Below are 15,146 nucleotides of genomic sequence, written 5' to 3'. Positions count from 1 at the left end.
ATTCTTACCCAATAAGTCTGATTTATGATATAGTTCTTTTATTATATTAGAGTAAGAAAAAATTAAAGTAGGCAATTGTGACAGACTACAGTTGCTTTTTTAGAGAAAAAATGTTATGTGCTATAATCATTGTGAAGATTATTTTATTCAGGAAATGCTGTCATTTGGAACTGAAATATGCTGTGCTAGATCTAGATTTTAGCCTAAATGTCCTTTTGTTTAATGATCAAAAATGTCCCTAATGCCAAGCTTAGTTGAGAAACCACTGGTATTTCATCAGAGAGACATGACACATAATATCCTTTAGAATGTGGTCTGGGAATGTGTTCTGACATAGTGGTGTCCAATTCAAACAAGTAAGAAGCCCACTGAACTATACATAAGGATCCCTGAGGCCATATACTGATTTAGAGAACAACACATTAACATTATTTGTGTTTTGTTGCATTTTTATTTATTTTGTTAGATATTTCCCAATTACATTTTAATTTTGTTCTTGCTGCTCTTGGGAGTGTTGTGGACTACGTGGGGAACACAGATCATATGTTTGACATCTCTGCTCTTTTATATAATGTTGAGGGAATTTTTATTTTAAAAAAACCTTAGAAAACTACAAAACACTTTCCACACAAATTAAGTCTGATCTAATCAGTTGGAAAAATATTAAATGCTCTTGGATAGGGCGAGCAAATATAATAAAAATGACAATACTACCTAAACTAATCTATTTATTTAGCGCTATGCCAATCAGACTCCCAAAAACCATTTTAATGACCTAGAAAAAAATAACAACAAAGTTCATATGGAAAAACAAAAGGTCAAGAATTTCAAGGGAATTAATAAAAAAAATCAAATGAAGGTGGCCTAGCTGTACCATTTAAAATTATATTATAAAGCAGCAGTTACCAAAACCATTTGGTATTGGCTAAGAAATAGACTAGTTGTTCAGTGGAATAGGTTAGGTCCAAAGGGCAAAATAATCAATAACTTTAATAATCTAGTGTTTGACAAACCCAAGGACCCCAGCTTTTGGGATAAGAACTCAATGTTTGACAAAAATTGCTGGGAAAATTGGAAATTAATATGGCAGAAACTAGGCATTGACCCACACTTAACACCATACACCAAAATCAGGTCAAAATGAGTTCATGACCTAGGCATAAAGAATGAGATTATAAATAAATTAGAGGAATATAGGATAGTTTACTTCTCAGACCTGTGGAAGAAGAATGAATTTATGTTCAAAGAAGAACTAGAGATCATTATTGATCACAAAGTAGAAAACTTTGATCATATCAAATTCAAAAGTTTTTGTACAAACAAAACTAATGCAGATAAGATTAGAAGGGAAACAATAAACTGGGAAAACATTTTTACAGTCAAAGCTTCAATAAAGGCCTCATTTCCAAAATATATAGAGAATTGACTCTAATTTATAAGAAATCAAGACATTCTCCATTTGATAAATGGTCAAAGGATATGAAGAGACAATTCTCAGATGAAGAAATTGAAACTATTTCTAGCCATATGAAAAGATGCTCCAAGTCATTATTAATCAGAGAAATGCAAATTAAGACAACTCTAAGAAACCACTACACACCTGTCAGGTTGGCTAGAATGACAAGGAAAGATAATGATGAATGTTGGAGGGGATGTGGGAAAACAGGGACACTGATACATTGTTAGTGGAATTGTGAATACATCCAGCCATTCTGGAGAGTGATTTGGAATATGCTCAAAAAATTATCAAACTGTTCATACTCTTTGACCCAGCAGTGTTACTACTGGGCTTATATCCCAAAGAGATCTTAAAGAAGGGAAAGGGACCTGTATGTGCAAGAATGTTTGTGGCAACCCTCTTTGTAGTGGCCAGAAACTGGAAACTGAGTGGATGCCCATCAATTGGAGAATGGCTGAACAAATTGTGGTATATGAATATTATGGAATATTATTGTTCTGTAAGAAATGACCAACAGGATGATTTCAGAAAGGCCTGGAGAGACTTACATGAACTGATGCTAAGTGAAATGAGAAGGACCAGGAGATCGTTTTATACTTCAACAACAATACTATATGATGGTCAATTCTTATGGACGTGGCCATCTCCAACAATGAGATGAACCAAATCAGTTACAATAGAGCAGTAATGAACTGAAACAGCTATACCCAGCGAAAGAACTCTGGGAGATGGCTATGAACCACTACATAGAATTCCCAATCCCTTTATTTTTGTCCACTTGCACTTTGGATTTCGTTCACAGGCTAATTGTACACTATTTCAAAGTCCGATTCTTTTTGTACAGCAAAATAACTGTTTTTAGTTTATACTGTATTTAGTTTATACTTTAACATATTTAATATGTATTGGTCAACCTGCCATCTGGGGGGGAGGGGAAAAATTAGAACAAAAGGTTTGGCAATTGTCAATGTTGTAAAATTACTCATGCATATAGCTGGTAAATATAAACTATTAAACATTAAAAATAACTTAGAAGTTCAATAAAAATGTATTCAAAATAATTGTTTAAGTAAAATAATAAGATACCTAATAAACTTGCAAAATAAATTTTCTATACGTTACTAACAAAGATTAACAGGTAAAAATTGAAATTTTATTCAGAAAATCAGAAATGTATAAACATATATGAGACTTAATATGCCAATACCCACTCCAAATTTACACAAAGTAAGACTTTAATAATTGGAGTTATCTGTTGTTCTTGATTGACCTGTCCTGGAGGAATTTTTAAGTTTAGAAACCATAGTTCATAGGATCACAAACCTAGAGCTAGGAGGGACTTCATACACACCCTCCTTTTATAAAAAACAACAGGAAAATAAAGTGATTTTACCCAAGGCCAAAAATAGATAATAAGTGTCAAGAGAGAGATTTGAGAACCAAGCTTTGATTCCAGAGCTAGTGCTGCTCTTTCTCTTGTAGTACAAATTGTCAACCTGATAAACATTGAAGGGGGAAAGTGAACTGTATTTAGAGTCTGAGAACTGGGAGTTGTTCTTGCCTTTGCCACTTACTAACCTATGTGACCCTAGGCAAGTGGGTCTCAGTTTCTTCAGTAGTAAAATGAAGAGATTGAACTTAAATGTCCTCTAAGATCCCATCTATCTCAAAAAATTATAGCTATACTTATTCCTTTAGTTTCCGAGGTAGAGTTACTATCCCAAACCAGTCTATAATTGTCTATATAGCCACTGAATACACCTCTACTTTCTGCACATTTCCTAGAGATCACAGAAGAGCAATGGTAAGGTTTCTTAGGGACCATTTTCCTATCACTTAACATCCAGACTTTTGGATTGGCCTTTGTGGCACACAGATAATAGGAAAATACGTATTATTTTATTCCCTCAGAAGAAAGGATATTCTAACATGCATTTTTTTAAACTTTTCTTTCTTGCCCTTTCTCCTGAAATAAACCTGCCAAGAGTTTTCCTTTGAGTTCATGGAACATGTGCTTTGATTCCATGAACATGGACATTGGCCACTTGCTGTGGGGTACAGACTTTGCCTAGAATGATATAAAAACTCCTGATTGATCCCCATGTATTGGCCACAGAGCATCATGGTAGATGGACACACACTTGTGGAAGAAAATTCTTCTTTTAGTAGTCATTAAGAAATATAGAAAGTCTCCATCTGCCCCACTCTCCAGAACCCCCTCTTTCCATAGATTCAGTTCCAGCTCTCCCTTGAACTTCTAGAAAACAGTAAGGAAAATTGAACTGAAATTGAGTTAAAAATTCAGAATGATTAAGGAAGAGATTATTCAGGGTGAGCTACACTGAGTATCTCTTAGGCAAACCTGCTCAAAAGGAAATGTAAATAATAAGAGTAAACAAATTAAAGGGGGGGTGAGGGTTGAGGGAAAATCCTAAACACAAGAAGAAAAAAATATTTTAAAATTCACAGATATGATCTCACAGGTAACCAAATAGGGGAGGTATTTGAGTCATGATGGGAATCTTCTAACATTGTTCAAGTAGAGTTGGAATATGTATGACATTCAGTCACAACCAGGCCAGAGGGAAAACATGCACTCCCTACCCCTTCATACCCAAGGATCATTTCCTTGTTAAATTCAAAATAGAAAGGTCCAGAGTAGTATGTGAACATTATCAAAACTTTAGATTCTCTAACTTGCTCCTCCCCACTCCCTTCTCTTTCTTAATCTCTTTCTTTCCCTCCATTTAAGCTAAGAAAGATCCTTTTCCTCTCCCATTTTAATTTAACTTGCCTAAATTAAATTAAGTTAGGTTAGTGGCCATCTAATTTAATAACAGCTTTAAGATCATAATCCAGATGAATTTAATAACAGCTTTAAGAAGATCATAATCCAGATGAATTTAATAACAGCTTTAAGAAAATCATAATCTAGATGAATAATGGAAAGGATAAAGCTTCCAAGTGCTAGATGTACTGGTTGCAGAGGAGGAGAAAGAATGTCTTTCTTGCCCTCCCACTGGTTAGAAGGGAAATGGGAAGCCTGGAGAATGGAGATCAACTAGAATAATCAGATTGGGATAATGGCCTCCCTAGGGAAGGGAAAAGGGGGAGAAAACCAAAGAATTGTGATCAGGGTGGGTCAGTGTTTTGAGTGCAGGGTCTGGAGTCAGAAATACTCATTCTCAAATCCAGCCTCAGACACTTTACTAGCTATATAATCCTGGACAAATCACTTAATCCTGTTTGCTTCATCTGTAAAATGAACTGGAGAAGAAAATGGCAAACCCCTTCAATGTCTTTCCCAACAGAACCTCAAAAAGAGTCAGACATTACTGAACCATGATGTGAAGTGGATCAGGACATCTCATTGGCCGCATGTCTGCTGCTCGTTTTGATGCTTTGTGGCTCAGCTCTAGCCTAGGGCTATTCATGCCTCAAAAACACCTGTTTAGCAACTGTGTTTCCCGGTCAGTTGGCCAAAATGCTTTCCCAGAGCCACATTCTGTCCAGTTCTTCTGTCTCTTTCACGTGGCTGCCTGGACTTCTATGGCATAGAATGCAGAAGTCTCTATAGCTTCCCTACACCCCATCCACTCCTGTCCTTTTTGGTCATGCCTCGTAGCTCTGTTCCCCACACCCTTTTCAAGTGGGAAGTGGGGGAGTACATTTATGATTCTCCCCTCTCTGGTCTATAGTTAGAAGAATTGGATAAAGTGTGGATTAAATTCTGAGTCAGTTTTCATCCTGACAATAGGAATATTGTTCTGGGAGCAAGTGCCTCGTCAGAGGATATGGCCAGGGTCGAAGGCAGTATGGATTAGTGGGTGCACTGCCGGACTTAGTGTCAGGAAGACCAAGATTGAATTCTGACTCTACCAGTCATTAGCGTGCGATTATGGATATACTCCCTGAGCCTCCATTTCTTCCTCGCAGAACAAGATGACTTCTGAGGTTCCTTGTGACTCTGAATTTTTGATCCTATAATACACTTCAGTTTTTATGTCTCACTTTCTCTACCAGAAGATCCTTTGCCTCTAACCGTTTGCTGTTAATAGCATCACAGTTAACAGCATTGCTGCTTGCTAGCAATATCAGCAGACATCAGAAGCACCATCACTGGTTTAGCATCTGGGTGGGCACCAACAATTTTTCTGTCATATCATCTGATCGGTTTGTAGCTCCTTCTGGTGAACAGATGGTCCATAAGGCCCCACGTGAGAAGAGATTCCCTTTGCCCTAGAGAACCAGCCAGCAGCTGCTGCCAAGCCAGATTCCTTGAGGCAGAGCTGTAGAATGGCCAACCATTCTGTTCATTTCATGCCAACACCACAGAGACATTTTCAGCTCTCTCTTCTCCGGTTTTGTTGAGGCACTGATCTATTGGACAACCTCAATGACTTAGCATGCAAGCCCATGTCCTTTTATGGTTCAGAGAAGAAATGTACTTAGCAGGGTTTTTTGGTTTTGTTTTGTTTTGTTTTTCCTAAAATGAATGAATTAGGAGAAATTATGGACAACAGGGACCAGGCAGAGGACAAGAAACTAAACTAAATCTATGGTTAAAAAGTACCAATACACCTATTATTTTAAAATTTAAATTAAAATTTTTTCAATGTACAAAAATTAACTTTTTGGGAAAAAAGAAAAAAAAAACTCTTGCAACAAATACGTATAATCAAGCAAAACAAATTTCCACATTGGTTATGTCCGAAAAATACATCTCAATTTGCAACCCATGTCCATCATTTCTCTGTAAAGAGTAGTATATTTCATCCTGTATTCTCTGAAATTATGGTTGGTTTTTGCATTTATCAAAGCTCTGCAAAGTTGTTTGCTTTACTGAATTGTCATTATATAAATTGTTCTAATTCTGCTCTCTTCATTGTTTTTCCAAGTTTTTTTTTTTATTTGAAGAAACAGAATAAGAAAAAAGAAAAGCAGAAAAGCAATACAAAACAAAACAACAAACAAAAAAAGAGAATATCATCATGTACTCAGCAGAACATCAAGAAGGATTCAAAATATATAACAAATGCCAATTTAAGAAAGTATATATATATATTAGTAGGAGAAATTATATTCATGTATGTTCATCTTTTATTTTGCTTCCTTGTAAATTATTCTTTTGTCCTCTGCTGCACACCTTTTTTACTTATTTCTTTTTTCCTCCTTTCATACCCCCCACCAGCCCCAAGCAAGCTATAGCTAAAAAAGGATATATATATATATGGAGAGAGAGAGAACATATATTAGAATATATATTGAATTAAAATATACATGTATAATATATATTAGAATTGTATTATGTGTATATACACATGCATACAATCATACAATTCTAATTGTAGCTCCAGCATATTTAAATTGTTTTTTTCTAGTTTCTTACAAAATTTTCTTTTTGGTCTGGGGCTTTTGAAATTTAGCAATAATATTCCTATATGTTTTCTACAAAGGATCTCTGTGATGTAGTAATTGGTGTTTTTTGTTTGTTTGTTTTGTTTTTTCTATTTCTACTTGCCCTTCATGATCTATCACTCTAGCACAATTTTATAGGATTATTTCCTGCATTATTATGTCACGGTTCTCCTTCTGGTCACAACTTTCTGGATGGTTTTATTTTTTTCTGTATTTTTTCCTCAATGTATTTCATTTGATTTTTGAAATTTTTTTTGAGTTCTTCTATAAATTCTCTGGGCAGAGAGCCATTTTACATGGCTTTGAGATAGAAGCTTTTTTTTTTTTTTAACTAAAGTGTTCTCTGAAGATGAATCCCGGTCTTCCCTGTTCCCATGATATGTTTCATGGTGGGGCTCTTTCTTCTTTGCTGGTTCATTTTTTAAAGCATCTTTAATTGTGGGGTGGGGAGATGGTGCCTCAAGCTTCCCTCGTTGACCAGCAATCCCAAACCAAGAGTTCCACCCTCCTATAAGTGCCCCCAACCACCAGTGCCCCTGCCCCTCTGCCTCTGCACTCACCAGATCCTGGTTCCTTCTTTCCCAGGGCTGTGTATCAGCAACACAGCTGGGCCTGGCATTCCCAATCAACTGAGTCTTCCTGGACCCAAATTCTGACTCCACAAACTGTGGGAGAGGTGAAAGTCTCTGTGGTTCCTTCCTACTGAGGTTCCAGATATCCACAGCCAGATAGCCTGAGGGATCTCCACTTAGTGTTTCTGTGGAGCTAGCCCAGAAGTATTTGCATTAGGTTACTCCTAGCCCGTGTCTTTCTTCAGATTTTGTCTAGTCGTATCAGGAGGACCCCCAAATTCTGCCCCAAGTCTTGGTTTTTACCAGTCTATATTTGACCTAAAGTGCAAACTTATTCTATTTGTGGGGGAAATGGAAGTGCTTGAAATTTACCAACCTACTTCGACATCTTCCCAGAATCCTTTCTACTCTCTTCATTATGCACTAATTCATACAATTATTTAACAATGTTTTCTCTGAAACCATTCACTTCATTTCCTCTAGCACAATAATATTTATTACATTCACATATTTTCCATTTTCCAGTTGATGGGCATGTCCTTAAGTTCTATTTATTTGTCACAAAACAAAGAGCTGCTCTAAATGTTTATATATCTACAGATCCTTTTCATCCTCATTTCAACATTCTCAAAAGAGGTGAAAACTAAAGTGCAAATGGTCCCACCTTCTGCCATTTCATGCCAGCAGACCATGAAAAATTGATTTGGTAACATGTGAAGTACAAAATACAGAGTATTATGTGTGTTCTTTCTAGATGATATTAATTAAGTTTGTTATTAAACATTTATTAAAATTTATTCCAATTAATTCATTAAAATTTATTTGAATTAGTTTATGAAATTCTGAGGCAAGGGCAACAGTTATTTCAGTACCTTAAACAGAGCCCAGAAGTATGTATGTACAGTTAGTCATGGTATATATGTCCCATAAGTCATAATCAGGTAGAGTAGAGACAGATTTAAGAAATCATTCAAGCAAAAAGCATTTGTGGAATATTCCCCATGGGTCTAGTGCTGGGCTCAGTTGTCAATCTGAAGAGCTGGATTTTCAGAGGGTTTATACAGTATCATTTATGAGAGAGAGTGCTTATAGAGTCAGAAACATCTAGTTATTCAAATCCTACTTCTGATACATACTAACTGTGCATGTGCCACTAACTAACTTAACTTCTTAGTGCTTTAACAATTCTCTATGACTTGTAGCATTCCCTATAGATGAGATCACAAGCTTACAATCCTTCATTCTCTTCCCCACCCACTTTCCAAAAAAAATTAAGAATATAATTTGCCTTTTTTACAACTAGGGCATTAAAACCAGGTTACACTTTGCCACTAAAATGTAGTGATTTTTGAATTTAATAATATGTTAAATATTTATTAAGTTTTTAATGTATGTGTTTCACTGTGCTGGGGGTGATAGAGGATATAGAAAAATAAACAAGATACAATCTTTCCACCCAAGGGATTGATGGTCTAGTAGGGCTGCTAAGTTATTAATAAATTCCATGAAAATAGAGGGATTTTTGAATTGGACTAGACCTTGAAGATCATGTAGTCCAAGTCTTGTTTTACAGATGAGGAAATTAAGACCCAAAAAGGTCAAAAGTCATAAAGCTAGTATGTGATAGAGTCTACATGAAATATAATAAACACTTTTAGGCTGATTAAATGCATAAGAAGAATACAGGGCTAAGAGAGACAAGTTATGCCCATAAATGTTTAACAAATGACTCTCTTTTAAAAAATGTACCCATGACATGCTTTAATGTTCATCATTAACATTTTCTCTATCACTTTTAAGTTTAGATACTCAAAAAACCCCAAAAATTCAAATTCTGAATTGTAGCTTTACTCATTTCCAAGTTGTAAATACACACTCTGAAATTTTAACTATTAGTTCTCTCAGGCTGACTCTATGGTATCATATAAACAGTATAGGTTCTGGAATCCAAGCATTTGGACATGAATTCTGGCTCTGTTAGGGAAAGGGAATAAGCAGTTATATAATAGCTACTGCGTGCTGGGCACTCTACCAAGTGCTTTATAAATATTCCCTCATTTTATAGAAAGAAATCACTCTGGATTTAGGGAGTAAAATAGTTAACCATCATTTTACTTTTTTTTTTTCTAATAGCATAACAAATGATATTTATTGTTGTAAAATTTATTGTATTGTAAAAATGAAGCTCAGATAAGTAAAATTAGTTACATGAGGTCCTGGTGAATAAGTTACAGAGCTATGATTTGAACCTATATACATGCTTGCAGATCCAGGCTCATCCTACTATGCATTTATTCATTTATTCAAAAAACATTCACTGGGTGCATGCTGAATACAAGAAGCATCATACAAAGGATTGCCATTTCCCATGGTGCCCCAATTATGAGTTTTAAGGATTCTTTTTCCATTTGCATAATTTAGTCATGCTTTGAAGTCTCTCCAAGGGCCCACTGATTTAAATTATGTTGGATTCTGAGGATCTTCCTTTTTCATAATAATAGCTTTTTATTTTTCAAAATATATGCAAATATATATGTGCAATGTTTTCAACATTACCCTTGCAAAACCCTATGTTCCAAATTTTTCTCCTTCCCTTGCCCCCCTCCCCTAGATAGCAAGCAATTCAGTATAGGTTAAATATGCACAATTCTTCTAAACATATTTCCACATTTACACAAGAAAAATAGATCAAAAGAAAAAAAAATGAGAAAGAAAAAAAAAACCAAGCAAATAACAACAAATATCTAGCCTTTATATAGCACTTTAAGATTTGCAAAGCGTTTTGCAAATATTATCTCATAAGCAGCAGGATGGAAAAATCCAGGAGATGTTTGGGGAACAGCAAGTAACCCAATTTGGGCTGAGCATAGAGTACATGAGGGGGAGAAGCGTGAGAAGCAAGACCAACTTTAACATGCTTTTGCTATCTAGTGATGGGCTGGGCTTGATCTTATGTACTAGTGATAATTCATGCTACAAACTACTTGCTTTATAGTAGCAAAGTTTTAAAAAAACAAAACAAGAAATTATCAATGACCCTGCATCACTAAACTGAGTCTTTTGCCAGCTTGCAACCCAGAAAAATCTGTTCTCAAGAAAGGAGGTAATCATCCCAGTAGTTTTCCACTGACCCGACACCAAGCTTAGTGTAAGATTAGGCAGTTGTTTGTTACAGAGTTGGGCACAAAGTTGACAAAACCAGCTTTTAAAATAGCATTTCAAAAATGTCATGGGTAAAAAGTATAGATAAAATTGATCATTGTACCACAAAAGTCCAAAAAAAGATTAGGATAGACCATCTACCTGAACTTAATTCCACACAATTATTCATATATAATTCACAAGAGCAGGTGTGAAAGAACTTTCTTATGACCAAGAAATGTTTAATTGCATGATCAGAAGTATAGTAAGTCTTGATTCCAATACTTACCTGCTCTGTTATCTTAGGCAAGTCTGGGACCTATCTGAGTCTCAGTTTTTCATCTGTGAAATGGGCATTATAATATTTTTTGCCTTCAGGGTTATGTTGAAAAAAATGCTGGGTAAACCTGAAAGAAGTTTAACTAAAAAAAACTAATATTGTTAAAAACTGTTCTTTATTCATAATATAAAATTCAGTAAGGATGTAGAAGACAGTTGGGTGATAGAGTGGGTAGAGTACCAGGCCTGGAGTCATGAATATTCATCTTCCAGAGTTCAAATCCAATCTCAGATATTTACTAGCTGTGTGACCCTAAGCTAATCATTTAACCCTGTTTGCCTCAGTTTCTTCATTTGAAAAATAAGCTGGAGAAGAAAATGGCAAACTACTATAGTATCTTTGTCAAGAAAACTCTAAATGGAGTCATGAAGAATTGGATTTGACAAAAAAAATGATTGAACAAGAAGGCAGGGATAATTTTGTTTTTTTCTTTGTATCTTCATAACCTTCATGGTATGTCCTACAGTAAAACCCACTTAATGAATGTTTGATGAATTGAAAGTGTGTTGAACTAAGACTTAGAAGGTTGAGTTCTGAACTTGCACTTGCCATTGACTAGCTCTGTGACCTTGATCAAGGCATTCTATTCCTTCCTCAGCTTCTTCATTTGTAAAATAACATGTTTGGACCAGATAATTTTGAAGATCTGTTTCCACTCAAATTAACTTCTACAATGTTATATACTGTGTTTTCTAGTAAAAGTTTTGGTTTTAGGGTCTCTGATACATTGTTGGTGGAATTGTGAATATATCCAGCCATTCTGGAGAGCAATTTGGAAATATGCTCAAAAAATTATCAAACTATGCATACCCTTTGATCCAGCAGTATTACTATTGGACTTATATCCCAAAGAGATCTTAAAGAAGGGAAAGGGACCTGTATGTGCAAGAATATTTGTGGCAGTCCTCTTTGTGGTGGCCAGAAACTGGAAACTGAGTGGCTGCCCATCAATTGGAGAATGGCTGAATAAATTGTGTATATGAATATTATGGAATATTATTGTTCTGTAAGAAGTGACCAACAGGATGATTTCAGAAAGGCCTGGAGAGACTTATGAACTGATGCTGAGTGAAATGAGCAGGACCAACAGATCATTATATACTTCAACAATACTATATGATGATCAATTCTGATGGATGTGGCTATCTTCAACAATGAGATGAACCAAATCAGTTCCAATGGAGCAGTAATGAACTGAACCAGTTACTCCCAGCAAAAGAACTCTGGGAGATGACTATGAACCACTACATAGAATTCCCAATATCCCTATTTTTGTCCGCCTGCATTTTGGATTTCTTTCACAGGATAATTGTACACTATTTCAAAGTCCGATTCTTTTTGTACAGCAAAACAACTGTTTGGACATGTATACATGTATTGTATTTAATTTGTACTTTAACATATTTAATATGTATTGGTGAACCTGCCATCTGGGGGAGGGAAGAAGGGGAAATATTGGAACAAAAGGTTTGGCAATTGTCAATGCTGTAAAATTACCCATGCATATATCTGGTAAATAAAAACTATAATTAATAAAAAAAAAAGTTTTGGTTTTGTTCTTTACCTTGACCATAGCACATCACCACAGCCTGAAAACTATTAAGAATTGGCCACCCAGCTTCCCATCCATATGTGTATTTCATAGCTAGAATATTAATAGATTAGATCATCAAATTTTTAGACATACATGCTTTGAATTTTTGTAGGGGAGAATATATGCCAGTCAGCACTCAGGAGCTCACTTTTGGGAATTATGAGGTGAGCCTTAGAGCTGAAAAGGTCAGTGTCTAGGGATCAATGTTCAGTCATCTGTATTAGGGAAAAATATAAAGCAGAGTTCACCAGCAACTTACAATTCTGTTTCAGCTTCATCTTGTCAAGCCTTTATTCTCACTGTCATATACATAAAGCCATAGCAGCTGCTGAGAAATATCATCTCCCACCACTGGAAAGTCCAAGGGAGAGCCAGTATTGACTGTTCTTCCAACAAAGAGTCCAGTTGAAAAGAGATTGGAAGCCACTTCTCATGGTCACAAAGTCAGTGGTTCTATTTGATTTAGTTGCTGGTACTCTTTGTTTTTTGTTTATTTGTTTATATATAAAATAACAGTTTATTTTTCTCCCAAATAGATGCAGATTATCTTTGGTACAGCACCTCCTATCTCTCCTCCCCACCATGGGGACCATAGAACCAACGAGAGGCATCTGATTTCCCTTTAGTTAGGAGCCAGAGCATTTATGTTCCATATATTCAAAGGCTGCAAGTCTATCTCCACGGGAAGTGTTGCAATTCAATCCCTTTTCTAAGCTAGGGCTAAACCCTGAGATAAAGAGAAATCCACTATCTAAATGTCAGAGAAAAGATAGAAGAAATTGTCTTATCAAACGCCTTTCTGAACCTCATAAAAACTTACAGCTTTCATGTTAGAATATGCAACCTCAGACTTTTCAGAGCTTTTCTCCTCAACAATGAACTCTGTCCTTCCAGAACTAGTTTCTTGTCCTTCTCATGTTAACAGGATATGACCTCTCCTGAGCCATGTTTCAAGAACTTGAAAAATAACGGAATAATGGTAATAATGCATTACTAAGAAAAATTTCTGACAAGGCTTAAATCCACGTATATGCATAGATCCTCCTTCCCTTGAGTCCCTTCCTAAAGAATGGACTGGTTTCTTCAGTCCTTCTGGTGTAACTTTCAGACTGTACCTAGCAAATAATACCTATTGTTAAGGGCCTTACTCTACCCTTTAAGGACCATGAAATGCAGACCTGTAATCAGAAGCTGTCTAAATTCTTGGATTTGAATATCCCATGTTTCCTGTGGCTTGGGGGCCAAGAGATAAAATTTCTCTGACCTTTCCCTTTTCCCTATCCCCTTTAAAACCATTATGGGGTTAACACCAAGGGACTATAGTTATTTTTGAACACCAATTTGTTGGCTCGTGTCCTTTAGTTATCTACTCAAGAGTAAGGTGCCAAATCCCAACTAAAAAAATCAGGGCTTAAAGGAGAGGCAGTGTGGTACAGCAGAACAGATGCTAGATGACCACAAGCATTCATTAAGTGTAAACACTTGTAGTAAGCTACAGGCCTTAGCGATATAAAGAAACACAAAGTAAAAACAAAAACCCAAAAACTTCAAACAAACAAATGAAGGAATAAACCTATCTTTATTCTCAAGGATCTCAGTCTCAGGGGGAAGATAGCATACAAACAACTATATACAAATAAGATTTCTACAGTACACTTACAACTTTTCCATGTATGTCTCACAAGACATACCTCTTCAGGTCTCAGTTCCCTCATCTGTAAAATCTATTTCATCATCAAATCCTCTCATCTGTAAAATGAGACGGTTGGACCAGATATCACCAAAATTCCTACCATCTCTAAAAATCCTAAATTTCATGAGAGGAGGGATGGCCTTATTTTATTTTATTTTTTTTACATCTTTGGCACTTAGTAAATATTGTTAAACTGAATGAATGAATAAATGAAGACTGCTGTTTTCTCTGTAAATCTTGTACTTAAAGTTAACCTAGTTTTGAATGTCAAAAACATCTTTTCCTTTTTTTCTAGTCCCAGAGGGCAGTTTTATAATAGTCACATAAAACTATAATTAACATAGGCAATACCATACAATACAAAGTTTAGCTTAGATTATGATCTCATGGAAAAAACACTGAAAGAGGAATCAGGAAATTAAGGTTTTAGTTCCTTGCTATGCCACTTAAAAATAGTGTGACCGAGGGACAAATCATTTAAGTTCTCTGGACCTCACCTTTTTTTTCTAATAATGAGGAAAGCTGGACTAAATGATCCATGGGGCCCTTCTAGTTCTATGATTTCGGCACTAAAGGGAAAAAAAAAAAGAATGTTAGGCTAGGTGTGAATAAGGAAAGCTCAAGAAGTTTGGAAGAGATAGCTTTGTAATAGCAAGTCTATATTTTTACTGGCTATGTGTGAGAATATGGGCGGTAGGGGTGATCCTCAGGCACTCCCAGAGCCCAGAGAAAGACATTGGCAACAGGGATAGAAAATCTGGTTGTTACAGTACTGACTCAGGAGTTCTCATGTTTCAAGTACAGGCTCTCTGGAAAGAGTTAGTGTGAATGATATGTGTCTTCTGTACAGAATGGCTTTCTAGAAAAGGCAATGTATTAAATGTCAGTCTATAATTACTAAATCTGTCCTTTATGTTGAGTTCACTCCC

The sequence above is a fragment of the Sminthopsis crassicaudata genome, chromosome 2, assembly GCF_048593235.1.
Source record: "Sminthopsis crassicaudata isolate SCR6 chromosome 2, ASM4859323v1, whole genome shotgun sequence".
In the NCBI taxonomy this organism is placed as follows: domain Eukaryota; kingdom Metazoa; phylum Chordata; class Mammalia; order Dasyuromorphia; family Dasyuridae; genus Sminthopsis; species Sminthopsis crassicaudata.
This window is presented reverse-complemented; position numbering follows the sequence as displayed.